Source organism: Aricia agestis, chromosome 9, assembly GCF_905147365.1.
Source record: "Aricia agestis chromosome 9, ilAriAges1.1, whole genome shotgun sequence".
NCBI classification, from domain to species: Eukaryota; Metazoa; Arthropoda; class Insecta; order Lepidoptera; family Lycaenidae; genus Aricia; species Aricia agestis.
The window spans coordinates 14,380,853-14,398,489 of record NC_056414.1 but is presented as its reverse complement, the minus strand read 5'-3'; the positions used below and the strand labels follow the sequence as shown (position 1 = coordinate 14,398,489).

Here is a 17,637-nt window from a genome sequence, read left to right as displayed (position 1 = left end):
ACATTGGGCATAGCCCACCGCTTGTCATTATGATATATATAGTGTATAGACTGTACACACGATACGTCACCGAGCCCACTGTGACGTCACTACGTCTAATGCTTACAATCTAAACCAGTTAACTAGTTAACTCAATGATAGAGTCTGATTTGATTTAATTAAAGGCAATGCTAAATTACCTTTGATATTAATCCGATACTAGTCGCAAAATCCACACTTAACTACAATCTTAAGCGGTATTATTTAAAGCGGCTACGTTTCCTTAGCGACTTTAAATATAAATGTCGTGTAAATGTAAAGCATTTTCCCCCAGTGTTTTCTCAAAATTCTAGCATTTTTCTTCGTCACTTGACACAATGTTGCCTTTTTAGGATACAAGAACAAGGTATTTCTTACCATGCTATTTTAAGTTTTCTATATTTAGCTAAAGACTGAGAAATCTAGATAAAGAATTATGATTGTCTTTTCAGAAGAAAAGTTTCTGAAAAACTTGAAATAAGTACTATTCCTAGGAGATAATGAACTGTATAAAGTTTTAGTTCTGGCCTTTGTCGTAACCACGGAGGTTGTTTTTGCTCCGTGGTCGTAACTGTAAGTTTTACGGATAGGTAGAAATAATATTGTCTGTCTGTCGGCACGTTGGTAATGCAAAGTTTTATTCCTCCCTCGCGACCGCCGCGGCACAACTTTATACACCATCACAATACAGATATATACAGTAGCGTAACTCTGCCATGTTCTTGAATTCGTGCAACATAGTGACCAAATATTTCCTACAAAGTACCTACTGTTTTTAAATCCATTTAAAAGTAACTGCAGCATTGTCCCTAAAGTTATCGGACATCACGCAAGTGTGTGTGTGTGTGTACCCGATTCATTATGAAGAGTGGTTTTCTATATTGTACGTATACTATGCTCTTATTTATACGCGCGTATATTTCCCTAGATTTATGAGAAATGTTCTCTGAATTTGTATTTACATTTTTGTGTTGGCTTTTAGTTGGAACTTGAACGTGATAGGAAGTTTTCTGAATCAATTATTATTCAATTATCGTTTCGAGTTCCCCTCGCCGAAGACTTCGATAAAATGAGTAGGTACTTCAAATTAACATATCGAAATAAAACTTGAGAGTATAACGATACTTAAAGTGTTATTTGTTCGATTCAGATATAGAGGAGCTACAAGCTTTATCTATATATTAATACGTGAGCCAAAAACTTTGTATCCCTTTTGATGAAAAATGGGGAAACGTAGGTGAATGAAATTTTGCACAGTTATAGTTTATAATATGGTGAATGAGTGCATCGAGCTAATATTATTTTGAAATTATGCATTTATCATACATTTTTTTAACAAATAAAACATTACATACACTACAACACACACACTAGGAAACATGACAGATTTTTGAGTGACAAGCCTGTACTTAAGAATTATACTCTTTTATTTATGGTTGAAGTCTGTTGACAACAAGGTGGCAAATTGAAAATGGATTATAGTTTTTTTTTTATTGAAACATCTTAGATACTATTAAACAATGCTTACACGGCCAGTCTGAACTCTGAGATCACCTGAGTCCCAGAGACAAGAGTTGAAAAAAATATGATAAAGTCGATATATTTTTTTCGAAATATAGGTTACTAATGTCGTTGAAACTAAGGTCGAATTTCGACCATTGGGCGATCTCTAGTAAAATTAAAACCTTGCTGTGTTCATTATTACCACTACCAATTTATACAATAACGCAAGTTAACCATGTTCTTGAAATAAGACATTAGGAAGCAAATGTTACTATCTGGGATCTGTATTAGACTGAGAGCGAATGTTCGGCAGACTTACAGTAAAGTAGCTAACACCATATTAATGATGATGCCCATTGCATCAACGGCAGATGAAACAGTATACCTGGCATTTGGCAAAGCGGTGATCTGATGATGAGATTCACGAGGAATCGAGGGAAGTTTTTTTTTAATATGAAATAAGGGGGAAAACGAGCAAACGGGTCACCCGATGAAAAGCAACTGCCGCTGCTCATGGACACCCGCAACATCAGAAGAGCTGCAGGTGTGTTGCCGGCCTTTTAAGAGGGAATACGCTTCACTTCTATTCACTCAAACATTACGGATAAGTGAAAATTTATTTATATAAATTGGTGTGCTCTGGATCCAAAGGCATTAAACAGAACTCCTGAGCCTTTAAAGATATAAAATTTCAGCATCGCTTAGCTAACTGCAAGCATTTACAACTACCTGACCCACAGTATCTTCAACATTTTGGAGTCGGTACCAGTCTGAATAATTTCTAAGACCCTTTGCATAGAACCTACGCTTAAGTCAGCTGGTACCGGCTAAGATTGAGTACAGAAATAGTTGAGGTTTAGGTGAACTCTGAAAATGACACTTATTATATATTAAATAAGAATTATTTAATACGTTTTGGTTAATTACGAATATTTCTATTGTTTTTACCTTGGAAGTCGGGTTCAATATTTGTTAAAAAAATAATTGTTACTTTAGTTTACTGTATAACTTTTATACTGTGTCGTTGTCCGATGTACCTGGCCCTATATTAACAGTGCTTCAATAATGACGACGTGTGTAGGTGCTTAGCGTCGATATTAACTTGTATCGTGAGGCTCCCTCCGCCCCCTCTCCGCCCTCGTGCCGGAAGTGCCCGTAAACTGTTTGTCTATCAAACAACAAACAAGTCTTGTGTTGTTTGAGAATTTCGGTATCCATCAATAACATGATAATGAAGCAAATAAGTGTTTTTGTTACATACTTACCCGTAAAGTTAAGTTTTTGATTGCTATAGAATATGAAGGTGAGACCGATCTAGGGATCGAGCCTTCTAGGCGACACTACGCTGCGGAGTGACACGACAAGTCACGGCCTTTCTTCGTATGGAATCGTATGAGCTACGCCACAGCCCACAGGCCACAATACGCGACATCATAGCTACGCGATACAAAACGTCAGTTCTGTCGAAGGTAAAGTGTCGCATCTTCGCTACACCTGCCTGCCTAGCATACGCCAACGAGATATCTCACTCTCGAGATAATTAAAAACTACTTGTCTCATAATGTCAAAATCTCGACATTATTTCGACAAAACTCTATACAAATGTGTTATTTTGATGATATATCTACGCGAGAAAAAATGTTTGTCATGCTGGGGTCAATAGAGATGAAGAGACAAACCATCAAACATCGAAAAAACATGAAGAGTGAGATATCTCGTTCGCGTATGCTAGACAGGCAGCACGCACCGTAGCGTAGTGTCACTAAGGGCCGCGCTACACCGGGATGGCAGTGGCGAGGCGAGCACATTCAGCGTCATAAACTTTAGTGCTCGCCTCGCCGCTGCCATTCCAGTGTGGTGCGGCCGCTAGGGTCAATTTAGACCACAACGCGACGCGTATATGAACAAATTTAGAAATGCATTTACGCGTGGTCTTGCCTTTAGAAGGAACGCATTTGAATGCTTTGTTGACATTCTACCAAAACCCCAGATTACAATGAATCTATGGTATATATCGTCCAAACGGTACGTGCTATGCGAACCGTTTAGACGGTAGACGGAAAAGGGGGACGGAAGACGAGACGAAACTAGAAAACTTCTACTTCCGAGATTGAAATACGGAAGTCTAAAATATTAATATTACAGATTAATTAATACACGTGCTCTACATATTCGCTACGTACGATATTACCAGCTAAGTAGATACTAGAGTCTGTCGGTGAGTGTGGCGTAAACGTTTTCATTAAATAATAACGCATGGAAAGCTTTTATGGAGTCGGTATTAGGCCGAGGAGGGTTCATACTGTAATGCAGCGGGAGCGGGGGCTGCGGTGACAGCGGGGGCCAGCGGAGGCACTCCCCGGGCCAGCCCCCACTCACGAGCCTTCCCTAATAGCGAAACGTAATCCTATTAAGGGATTTCGCAGTATGAATTAGGCTACATATAATATTTATTAAGTTGAATGTCTTATATAATTTAATTCCTGCTTAACGCTGTAACAATTAATTAGCCTCAAAAAACGAGGAATCATTTGAACTATTAGTTTGTATAATATCAGATTAATGCTTGGGTTTCGAAATATAATGGTAATACTGGTCAGTGCTCAAGATGTCATATGGAATCCGACACCATATAGTACAGTATCCAGTTAATTCGAGATATCATTACTACTGGCCAGTATACTGGGCAAAATTTCGGAACCTACCCTATTTCATTTGAATAATTGTCATTGGCTTTCAAGATGTCACTATCCGACTTATTATTATGGTCTCGACTGAACGCCTATGTTCTTATCTTGGCATTCAGACAGCTCAGTTCACTTGACAGCTACGAGTGACGTTCTACCCTCATAAACGCTTCGCCACTTAACGCACGGGCACGAATGGGGAGAGGGGAGGTTGTATGTCAACGCAGGAAGGGTATGGAGGTATTTATATACATACAAGCTGTCGTATTTATGACGCAGGCTTACAAAAGTATATCTAATAATTGTAGAGTAAATACAAATGGCGAAATGAGCTAGACAAGTCAACCTGGCTGGCCTACGGGTAGCGCTAGAAAGAATTATTAGAAATAAATAAATTCCTCCAAAGTAACACAGGGTTTATTAATGTCTTACACGGTACAATAAATTAATTATTTAACACACCAAATCAACACTCAAAACTCACAGTACTTTCCCTTTGATTAAATACTTTTAAGGTCCAACTTGTCGACTCAATGATTGGAAGCAAAAAGCCCCGAACATTACTCGTGCAGCAACTTTTATACTAAATTTTCTGGCGCCATCTTAGTTCCTTTAAGTTCCGGTTAGAGGAAATATGGCGCTAGTTGTTTCATAAATTGCGAACAGGACATCCGGTTGACCACTATTTTCCTTAAATTGCCAACACGGCCATTCTGCTCGGTGACTGTCCCAGGCACCTCACAAGCCGCCAGGCACCTCACAAAAATAATGCTGAAACAATAAAATATGATGTTAGAAGAATAATAATTACCTCGCCTTTAAGTATTGACATTAGTATCAGACACCTGCGTTCCATCCTTGAGTAGCTTTTCACCAGCCGACTTGCACTTAAAGGGACTATGCCTCACTTAAGAGCCCAAGTTCGAACTGGATCCAAGGTTCTAAAGCCACTTGCACTCAAAGGGTATACCTCACTTAAGTGTACCAAGTTCGCTCTAGTCCAGATCTGCTCAACAGATTTATATTACAAGTATCTGATTTCATTATGTCAAACTCAAAGCATCATCATAATATAATTATTTCAACTTTAAGTCATAACCCAGTTTGTAACATTTATGCGATAAATTATTCGTTTTAATATTTTTAGGATAACCATCTTTTTAATAAATAAAATTAAAACAAAGAACATTACCTTGCCAACACGGATACAAACCTTAAAAAGAAAATCTTATTCAGATATCCAATCATCTATTCGTATCCAAGGTTTCATGTTTTCTGCAGCTGATATGCCTTTATACTTTTTATTTGTATGTCGATCACTTCGTATCTATCGTTGCCCAAAATTTTGTTTACTCTGAAGGGGCCTTTGAAAACTGGTAATAATTTACAGCTTTTCCCATCATTCCTCTGACTTTGAATTTTAATTAGCACCAATTCACCCTCAGAGTATTCTCTAGCCTTCATACGACCCTTGTCAAATCTTCCTTTTTGTAATTTGGCATTAGTTTTGATATTTTCACTCACTCTCTCACGTAAAGAAGTCACATCAAATATCTTATCGTCGTCTATCTCAGGCGCTAAACTATCACTGTCTGATCTTATACGGTAACCGAAAAAAATCTCGCTAGGAACGGCCTTTGTGGTTTTATGTACTGTACTATTTAACCCTTGTTGCAGTACTTTAATAAACGAATCCCAATTATCATCGGTGGTATTAGCTCCTATAGCTTTCAAGGCTTCTAAAATAGTCTTATTGAAACGTTCTACTTGACCGTTTGATCGGGGCATACCCGTTGCCACTGTATGTAAGCGAATGTTTTTATCTCTACAATAACGTAAAAATTCCTCTGCCGTAAAACCAGCTCCTGCATCTGTTATAATCCGTTTAGGGTTCCCAAATATTTTTGTTATATTTTCTAATTGTTCAATAATACAAGTAGTTTTAGTTGATTTGACGGCAGAGATAAAAACGAATTTCGTAAACGCGTCCACCGCGACTAGCAAAAATTTATTTTTATTCTTAGTCTCTACAAATGGACCTAAATGATCCAAATGAATAGTGTGAAATGGCTCTGCATACTTTGGCAACGGATATAGTTCCCCTTCTTTTGGACCTCCCTTATTTTTGTAATAAATACAGTTCAAACAATTTTTAATATACTTTTTAACTATGTGACGCATTCTAGGAAACCAGTACTGACTCCCTATTCTCTCAACAGTTTTGTCTACAGAAAAATGTCCCAAGTCATCATGATTACATTTTATTATTTGCCAATAACATTTTTTTGGTACCACCCATCGTCGACCTTGGGACGTTCTTCTGTAGACTTTTCCACCTAATAAATCATACTTGTTAAAAATGTCTTTATTATTATCTATATCCCCGGCCTCCAAAATTACTCTAATTTGTTGTAAATCGGGATCTTGCAGCTGCACTGACAAAAGCCAATCTGCTTCAGTTATTGACATTATTATCTCGATTTCCGATTTTTCCCCGGATGGCACTGGGTTTCTGCTCAAAGCATCGACGTGTTGCATGCGAGAGCCTTCCCTATGTACAATCTCGTATGAGAATTCTTGGGTGGCCAGAACCCATCGTGCTATTCGGGGAACAATCTCTTTCTTAGTAAGAGCATATCTCACCGCATTACAGTCTGTGACAATTTTAAATGTCGACCCTAAAAGATACAACCGAAATTTTTGCAGCGAACAAACTATGGCTAAAAGTTCTAGCTCGAACGAATGATACTTCTTTTCGTCAGCTGTAGTTTGTCTGCTGTAAAAATGTACGGGCTTTTCCCCTCGTTCTGTAAGCTGCATGAGAATTCCGGCAATACCGTTCCTACTCGCATCAGTATATAATATGCTATCTTTATTGGGGTCAAAAATAGTCAGAACACTTTCCGACGTTAACGTATTTTTGAGTGTTCGAAAAGATTTCTCCTGCTCCGTATTCCAAACCCAAACAGCGTCCTTCTTCAACAGTTTTGTTAATGGTGCTGAAATCATAGCACAATTTTTTATAAATTTGCGAAAATAACTTATAAGGCCAATAAACTGTCGAAGATGGTGAACTGTATTGGGTTTAGGGAAATTTTGGACTGCGTTTATTTTAGTTTCGGTAGGCATTACGCAATTAGGTTTCACTTTATACCCTAAAAACTCAATTTCTGTTTTAAGGAAATGACACTTTTTTAGATTTAAAGTTAGACCATTTTCTCTCAATATATTTAACACTTTTTCTAACAATTTTAAATTGTCTTCTATCGTTTCGGTCACTAGATAAACATCATCCAAATATAAAATAATATCTTCGAATCTTAAATTACCCATAACTTTATTCATCATCTGTTGAAAATATGACGGCGCATTAACTAAACCAAAGGGAAGTCTTAAAAACTCGTAGTGTCCATCCTCTGTTATAAACGCAGTCTTTTCTATGCACTTTTCGTTAATACTGATCTGATAGTACCCACATTTCAAATCTAAGCTAGTAAAACATTTACGACCCTGTAAACGATCTATTAGATCTTCGATACGTGGCATGGGGTACTTGTCTTTTATGGTAATTTTATTTAACTGCCGATAATCAATGCAGAGCCGTTTTTCACCGTTCTTTTTATTAACGAGCAGCGCTGGACTCGCATAGGGCGAGTGACTTTCACGTATAATGTTATTCTCTAACAATTCACTAATCATTTCGCGTATAATTTGTCTATTTGCTGGAGAAGACCGATAGGGTCTGCATTGAATCGGTTGCGAGGTAGTTAATTTAATTGTCATTTCGTGATTTTTAGCCTTTCCTAGTTCTTTAATGTTAGACGCAACACAGTCATTATATTTACGGAACAAAGCCATTAATTCTTCTTGACGGATGTCTGAATCGATTTCGAGTTGACTCACAACGCTAGAAAATTCCGTAAACTTTTTAGCGTAATCAAATTTGAAAACGTTACCAACCCGCGAATACATAAGATCTGGTCGTTCAGTTACATTTCTACCGATTAAAACTTCACAATCTGCCAAATCGTCTATAATATAGAAGTCGATCTCCGATAAAGCAACAGAGTCGATTTTTAAATTAACTGTAACTTTCTCGGATATAATTTTTGAACTTTGTTTTGAAAAACCTTGTAAGTAGACAGGTATAGGTAGTTGTAAAATTTTTAAGGAATATTTACTTGCTAATTTATCTGATATTAACGAGCAGCTACTGCCTGTATCCACAAAGGCTTCACAAACAAAGTCGTTAATATATATCGATTTGACAAATTTGTTACGTGAATTACACGTAGAAATATTTTTAGTTTCTTGTTTATCAACTTTTAATGAATTTAATTTATGATAGCATACTGACTCTAAATGACCTCGTTTACCGCAATAATCACACTTATTAGTCTCACATTCACTTCTTTTATGATTTCCGCCGCATGCAAAACACTTAATTTGCTTACGCGTAAACATCTGACCGGAATCTTTGTTCAAGATGGATTTATTTGACTCGGTTTGTGACGAAGATAAAGACGTCGACTGTTTTGCAGGAATATTATTATTTTTAATTGGAAAATCCCTAGGATTTGAATTAATTTGTCTGCTAGATGTTTTCGATTTATAAATACGTCCGTGCAAAAAGCTAGCTAAGCTATCGCATGTCACAAAATTACTCGCTTCAACGGACGCGCCTATGTTACTATCGCCGATATTTCCTATAATTATTGAAATTATATCTTGTTCTGAAAAGTCTAAAGAGAGTCTGTCAATTTTACATTTTTGGTCAAAATAAAATTCGTACAAAGACTGATTTTCTGTCGGTTTTTTATCTAATATCTCCTTTAATAGTTCAAACATATTACGTTGAATGCGAAAACTCGATGCAAGTCTTTTTTTCCAATCCCTCCATTTCCACGAAGGCCATTCTCGCTCTGTACGTAATAAAGAATCATACCAAACTTTCGCAGAACCTTTTAATTTGTTTAACGCCTGATAACGTACCATTTCATCGGACCATCTAAACGTTCGAGAGTAAGATTGTAATATACCAAGCCAAGCATTAATATCATCTCTCAGTGGGTCGAACTCCGGTATAATATTGTTGAGTATAAAGCTATTGTTAGTACTCACAGTCGAGGTATCAGCCTGACCTGATACTTTTCTCCTTTTGGGTGGAGGCGATGGTGTTCGGGCACTACTCGTGCTGCTACTTGAACTATTTGACCGAGCCTTTCTTCGTCTTGAACGTTTACCCATTGTACAATTTTCACGGATTCTTGTCACTTCTGATATTAGAAATAAATAAATTCCTCCAAAGTAACACAGGGTTTATTAATGTCTTACACGGTACAATAAATTAATTATTTAACACACCAAATCAACACTCAAAACTCACAGTACTTTCCCTTTGATTAAATACTTTTAAGGTCCAACTTGTCGACTCAATGATTGGAAGCAAAAAGCCCCGAACATTACTCGTGCAGCAACTTTTATACTAAATTTTCTGGCGCCATCTTAGTTCCTTTAAGTTCCGGTTAGAGGAAATATGGCGCTAGTTGTTTCATAAATTGCGAACAGGACATCCGGTTGACCACTATTTTCCTTAAATTGCCAACAGAATCGACTGAAAAATACCATGGGCCTCCTCCAGCTATACACAAGCTACTAAGATTATAAGTAAACCCACAAAAAAACGCTCAAAGAAATAAAAAAATACATTAACTACGAACCCTAATTCGCATGCTAGGTTGATCAGCTACAATAAAGGCAAGGTTAATAATACCGACAAAAATTCAATTATTGCGAGACAAACAAGAAAGTGCTCCCAACAACTGCGTAGCGGTCTCTCCCGGGCGGTAATTCGTAACGACAAGTACCTTAATTCTTCAATTTAATTCAACATTAATACAGCTTCGTTAAAGTTTCGTTGCAATTGGTATGATAAAGCTACAAAATACTGTCTCATGAATTGTAAAATCAACGTTACGATTTGGAGTGTTATCAACGTTATCGTTTGGCGTGCATTTCACTTTTCACCGTGGGAGAGCCATGCTTCGGCACGAAGAAGGCCAGGGCATGAGAAATACCACGGGCTCATAAAAACCGGCGTGAAACATCGCTTGCGCTGTGTTTCGCCGAGTGAGTGAGTTTACCGGAGGCCCAATCCCCTACCCTATTCCCTTCCCTACCCTTCCCTACCCTATGACTCTATTCCCTCTTAAAAGGCCGGCAACGCACCTGCAGCTCTTCTGATGTTGCGAGTGTCCATGGGCGACGGAAGTTGTTTTCCATCAGGTGATCCGATTGCTCGTTTGCCCCCTTATTTTATATAAAAAAACACACTACAATTCGATAGGGCCTGGAAAGGATAAAAGTTGTATTAACGTTGGATTGACATAAGAGAATCCGCGTACAATTATTATTAAACGCGATATAAATGATGGATTACAATAGCAGAATTGGGGTATTATTAAACTGAGTATCGTCTACAGCGCTAACATCTTTTGTTTTTTTAACTCTGCAAAACAATTCACGTTATTTTTTATGTCCGAAAGTTTTTCTTTGTGTGCTGATTAACTTTTTATCGCTTTACCGATTCTTAAATATTCATGCTACGACGCGATTCGGATTTTCCAGTGGCGCTCTAGGGCAGCGTAGAGCCAGTTGTAATAAAAAAAGCCTTGGTCGAGACTCGCAATTGAAATATTTTAGTACATAAGCGTCTAAGCTCGAAAAGTTAGACGCTAGTAATTAAGCATTGGTTTACGGATTTTAATACTTATATCCAGAACTTTATTCTGCGAGATTAAAAAAAATATCCAAATCATTGGGGCTTTATCCAAAAAAACATATCGTAGAATAGATTTACGGCCGTTCCCAATATTTGATCTATCTCTGGTTTTGCCCTACTAGAGATAGGAATAGCTCACAATTGACATAAAATATATGTCTCTAATGTCTAATCTGAGCTATTCCTATCTCTAGTATGGCAAAACCAGAGATAGATCAAATATTGGGAACGGCCGTTAAACAGTTATTATAATTTTATCTTGAGATAGCGACCTCCGTGGCTCGGTTGGTGGGCTGTTGGTAGCTCAAGCCGGGGGTCGCGGGTTCGAATCCCGCTGACGGAACAAAAAGTTTTTCAAAAAGTTCCTGGGTCTTGGATGTGTATTAAATATGTGTATCATATAATAAAAAATCTTAAATATATGTATAGTATAAATAAAAGTATTAAATATATTTCCGTTGTCTGGCATCTGTAACTAAAAACTTCAGGTACTTAGCACGAAAAACAAGTCCTTCAGGTACTTAGCACGGGGCTAGACTTACGTGGTGTGAAGCGTCCATAGATATTATATTATATTATTATAGCTGTTTTGGTCTGTCCATCGGGTTCCCTGAGGTCATATCAATTTCACATTGTTATTTGTTACATAGGACAGTGCCCGAATAAGGAAATAAAATAGCTTCGAACTCAATGTAATGAACTCACAAAACCAATATAAAATTGACAAATGATGATTACCCATAGCAACGGGTTACGGAAATATGACGGGAGGGAAAATTACACCCGAGTTTGAAGGGAAGGTCTCGGATGCGATACTAAAATTCATATTTTAGGTGGAAATTTCGCAAAGGATGATCGCTGAAACAAGATATCAACGGTCCGGGGAATACGACCGTAATAACCGGGTGCAGAGCCGGACGTCCGGCTCCGGCCGGAGATTTACGGCCGTCCGACTATGAATACGCGGATCAGGGCGTCCGACTTTTATGAACATTTTTATTGTAACACCCTGTCCCAAATAAAATTATATATTCTCATGCAAATATGATCTGCAGCCCCTTTTGGTTTTTGGTATCATCAGCACCGACTTGCGACGAGCTTAAGTAGCATTTTGGTCAGTATTAAGATGGCTACAAAATATAAACAAGAAAAAAACGGAACACACGATGCTCATAAGCCTAAAATTTTGCGTTTCTATTTCTCGAAAGAAAATGATTACGTCAAGGTATAGGGTGGGACAAATCGAATTAAATTCATGGAATATTAACGCCCTTTGACGTTACACGAGCCAGCCCGAACCGTCACTTAACCCCGCCGCGCCGGAACTCTGCGACTTATATTATACGTACGTCGACGGCCTTAATCCCGTTACATCATTTTTACTGCGCCGTATGTCGCAAAGTTCTCCACGTTGGACCAGGATAATCATGTCGGTTTTTTAGATAGAAGACCGGATTGTGCGGCGTGCCTTAAAGTGTTAGACAGACCTTGGACAACTCCCTTTGAAATCCGCAGGTGATTGACACAGAAGATACCGCGTGGCGGGCCAAAGCCCGTAAAAAATTGGCATGTGGTCTTGGGGGGTGAGCCGTGGGTGAGAAGCGCCAATCTGCACATCTGACGACTAGTCCCATAATTATGTGACAAGTCGTCAGCCTATGGGTGCCGAGGGTGCTTAACAAAACTTGGATTGGAGTTTAGTTAGGCACCCTGGTTGATGATGTCAGAGCACATCCTCAACCACATGGACATGAGCCAGCCTTCGAGATCAAAAAATGGTTGGATAATTTGAATTGCTATCATAATTATTGCGAAGCTATCTATAGCATGCATGACGTGGATCATGGGCAATCATAAGATATGCCCTTCAACACGTTGATAATCGCTTGTATTGCTCCATCCTAGGTCATTGTGGCTATCTATTATGTCGCTTATCGCTCGTCGGTCGTCGCTCAATAAGCGCCAGGCTTTGTCGCTTATTGTTTATAGCTCGTCGCTGGCCATTCGTCGCTTACAGCTCTCGTAACTCATCGCGAGCTTCGCCATTCGCTCCAACGAGAACAAATTGTGTTTTGTTCGTGTTGAACCCTGGGCCCCTATTCTCATGACTCGAATGTCACCTCAATCACAGGATTTCATACTCGCGAACTACGAATAAATGCTGCGAAAAAGTTACTGAGTCAAATAAATGTTCTAGGAAATGCCATTGACATGCAAATATAGGCAAAGAACTAAAGCTTGTCACACACAGAGCAGGTAATGTAAAGATGTATATTATAGCACGATACATCTCGATACATCTCAATACATCTTTCTATAGAAATCGTCAGGAGACCACACACAGCAGCTATAATGTATATTTTGACATCTTCGTATCTTAAGATACCGAGCTATATGAAAATATACATTTATATTTTGATACATCTAAATACATCTCAATACATCTCAATATATTTCTGTATATTACGATACATCTTTTCTCTTCATAGGGTGTTCAAAAATTTCTGTGATTATATTATATGTGTATGATAATGTGCCACCTTAGCGCAGCACTTCACAGCAGGTACTGCAGGCAGTCTGTTCCCCAGAGCCTATATTTTCAATCAAATATCTTCAATCCACATCGTTCTGTTTTTGGCACAATATGTAACAATGCGCGCATCAAAATTACCATCCGAACCATCTTCTGATGAACTATCTATCAGAAGATGAATCTAATAGCAAGTAACTCGAAAGGCCATAGTATTACAACATTAAAAATAAGAACAGCCTGTATAACACTTTAGCAGCTGAAATGTGCGTCAAGCGGGGCGTTTAGCATTGAAATGTAGAGAAAGATACATTACATTACCTGTTGTGTGTGTGATACATTAATATAATGTAAAGATATACATCCCGGGATGTAATGTACATTACCTGCTCTGTCTGTGACGAGCTTAATGCATACAACGATTTCCCACGATTTAAAATATTCAGCAATTTTGAGAACCTAGAGTCCTAGAAGATGATTTTGTATGCAGTAAAATGCACGTAAGGGTTGTTGTCGTACTCGCGTCGGTCACACAATTTTCATTGCCACGTGTAACTAGAGCAATATTTGTGCGGTCCAACGTACAAGAATTATTATCTTTAATACCGTAGTAAGCTATTTTAATTCTCGCAAGTGAGAAAGCCTGCGCTCGAATTCGAGTCGCGAGAATAGGGTTTTTTTTTATGAAATAAGGGGGTAAACGAGCAAACGGGTCACCTGATGGAAAGCAACTTCCGTCACCCATGGACACTCGCAGCATCAGAAGAGTTGCAAGTGTGTTGCCGGCCTTTAAAGAGGGAATAGGATAATAGGGGAGGGTAGGGAAGGGAAGGGAATAGTTGAGGGTAGGGAAGGGAATAGGGTAGGGGTAAGGGGATTGGGCCTCCGGTAAACTCACTCACTCGGCGTGAAACAGCGCAAGCGCTGTTTCACGCCGGTTTTCTGTGAGAACGTGGTATTTATCCGGTCGAGCCGGCCCATTCGTGCCGAAGCATGGCTCTCCCACGTATAAAACGGGTTCTGTAGCGTAGGTACATTCGCAGACAAAACAATGACGGATGTGAATGTTACTCGACTAACGAGATAGTATTTAAAGGAGTGCTATTGATAATGTTTTGTTAGTGATACTAATTATGACATCAATACTTTTTTTATCAAGTGGCGATTGTACAGGAAACAATCATTTTATTATTGTAAGTTAATTTATATACTTACAAGAAAACAACATACTTGAATTGATATAGCAATATAAGTAAGGTGTATAAATCATCACTAGCTATTTGACCGAGCTTTGCTCGGTATTCGATAAAACGCGAATAAAATGACATTTTCTAAAAATTATTTCTAGCTAGATCGATTTATCGCCCCCGAAACTCCCTATATACTAAATTTCATGAAAATCGTTGGAGCCGATTCCGAGATTCCAATTATATATTTATATACAAGAATTGCTCGTTTAAAGATATAAATCATCATATTGAATATTATGAAATTTTTTTTAACTTATTAGTTGGAACATGGAAACAGATCATTATTTTTAAATAAGTATTTAGTATACGTTTAAAATATAAAAACTACATATTTTGATACAAATACTAAATAAGAAATAAACTACAAATGAAATAATAAATGATGAACTAAATGAAACTAAGAAGTTTTCTGCGGAAATGCCGAAAAGGGTTTTTTCAAGCTAACTATAGGCTTTTGTTAACTTAAAAAGTCTACAGCAATGTTCGTTTCGTACGTTCTAATATCGAGTACCTCAGGGTAGGAAAGTAAATAAAACCAGTTGGTTAATTGGACACCAAGTGTACAGTCGGCAAAAACAGGATAGATAAATGAGCACACGTCGTGCACGGTTTTTATTCCTTTTAGATTGACAAGGGCTGCCAACCCTACGTTTAGAAAAGTTGCATTAATATTTTATTTATTTATTTATATTATAATATATTTCTGCCTGTTATCTCTTCACGCCTAAACCGCTGAACAGTTTTACTTTTGAGCCCGTACGAATTTTGGCACAACGGAGTTGCAGGCGATGTCTCTAAGTTCTCCATAAACCACTAAGATTTGTCCGGAGTGTAATGTTGTTTTACATAACTATACTTAGATATTCAATATTCACCAATTCGAGTTAAGGCTATACACAGGGTTGTGTAGAAAAAGAGTTTTCTTTCATAAATACAAGGAATAAGAGAAACTAACTTTAACTTATATTTAACTATAACTCGGATCGGCGTGACGACCCTTAAAGATTAAAAATTGGATGCATCCAATTTTTAATCTTTAAGGGCCGCCTACACCGGAATGGCAGTGGCGAGGCGAGCACTTTCAGTGTCATACGATTTTAAACTTTATCTTCAACTAGATGTCCCGCGCGGCTTCGCCCGCGTAAATTAGGAATTTTACAGAAACCTTACATTTTCCCATAAAAAATATTTTCCCCGTTTTTCCCGCATTTTTCTGAGTTTCTTCGGTCGTATTAGTCTTAGCGTGATAATATATTATATAATATAGCCTATAGTCTTACTCGATAAATGATCAATCTAACACTGAGATAAGTTTTTAAATCAGACCTACAGGTCTGGTTTAAAAACTTATCCAGTCAGGTTCCTGAGATTGACGCGTTCAAGCAAACATACTCTTCAATGTTATTATATTAGGTAGGTATAGATTTTTTTTATCTATGGACGCTTCACACCACGTCAGTCTGGCCCCGTGGTAAGTACCTGATGGACTTGTGTTACAGGTACCAGACAACGGAAATATATTTAATACTTTTATACTATACATATATTTAAGATTTTTATTATATGATACACATGTTTAATACACATCCATGACCCAGGAACTTTGAAAACTTTTTGTTCCGTCGGCGGGATTTGAACCCGCAACCTCCGGCTTGAGCTACCAACGCGCTCACCACTGAGCCACAGAGGTCGTCAAACTATTTTTAGAAATAAAATAAAGATTTTTTTTTAATTATCGCTTGACAAACTCGAGTCTCGATCTAAAAGACTATGAAATGGTATAATATGGTAGTGATGATGATGATGATGATGATGATGAATGTAATTTGCATAGTAGCATATGGTTCCTGTTCTTAAAACAACGCCGAAACTCCCAAACTTGTATCTATAAAGAATCAGGAGTTCTCTCAGCACCTTCCGAACCACGGTATACCAGGTATATCTCGGTGCAAAATCTTACTTGTTGGTAGCATATGCTTAGAATACTTCTCACGAAACCGAAGTCACCACACGTTTCCCTATAAGTTTTGAGGAGTTCCCTCGATTACTTATGGATCCTTCATCAGATCACCACTTTTGTGAATATAAAAATCGGGTAACATACGGCGGAGTAATCGTTGAATATAAGAAAACGAACATAACACCTCCCCCATTTTGAAAGTCGGTTAAAATTGTAGCCTTAAAATCCGTTCAGTAGTTTTTGCGTGAAAGAGTAACAAATATCCATACATCCACACATCCATACATCCAAACAAACTTTCGCCTTTATAATATTAGTAGGATCCGTTCAGTAGTTTTTGCGTGAAAGAGTAACAAATATCCATACATCCACACATCCATACATCCAAACAAACTTTCGCCTTTATAATATTAGTAGGATGTAGCCTATAATATATTATCACGCTAAGACCAATAGAAGCGGAGCACCAATGAAGAATGTTTCAAAATCGGGTGATTTTTCCTATTGTGCTGCGTAAACGATAAAAGTTTCGCAAAAATTGGCAGAATTTTCTTTATTTACCCATGAATTAGTTACTCTCTCGGGTCTGTGGCTGTTTGGTTGTTCGTTTTGTTCGGTGTTGCTATGTGTCTGTGCGGATGATTTTCTTGCTCTCTGTATTCGATGCCTATCCCTATCCTGGCTGAGGCGAGCCTCACGCTCTACAGATGATTCTCTTTCTCTCTGTATTCGATTTCTATCACTATTCTGGCTGAGGCGAGCCTCACGCTCTACAGACGATTCTCTTTCTCTCTGTATCCGAATTCTATCATTTTTCCGACTGAGGCGAGCCTCACGCTCTACAGACGATTCTCTTTCTCTCTGTATCCGATTTCTATCACTATTCTGGCTGAGGCGAGTCTCACGTT

The 17,637-nt window shown here is 38.1% G+C and overlaps 1 protein-coding gene across 3 annotated transcripts in view; it reads left to right on the top strand.

Moving 5' to 3' along the window:
* LOC121730065 (Down syndrome cell adhesion molecule-like protein Dscam2) overlaps positions 1-17,637 on the top strand; it is a 139,583-nt gene that overhangs the window by 70,188 nt on the left and 51,758 nt on the right. The window lies entirely within an intron of this gene.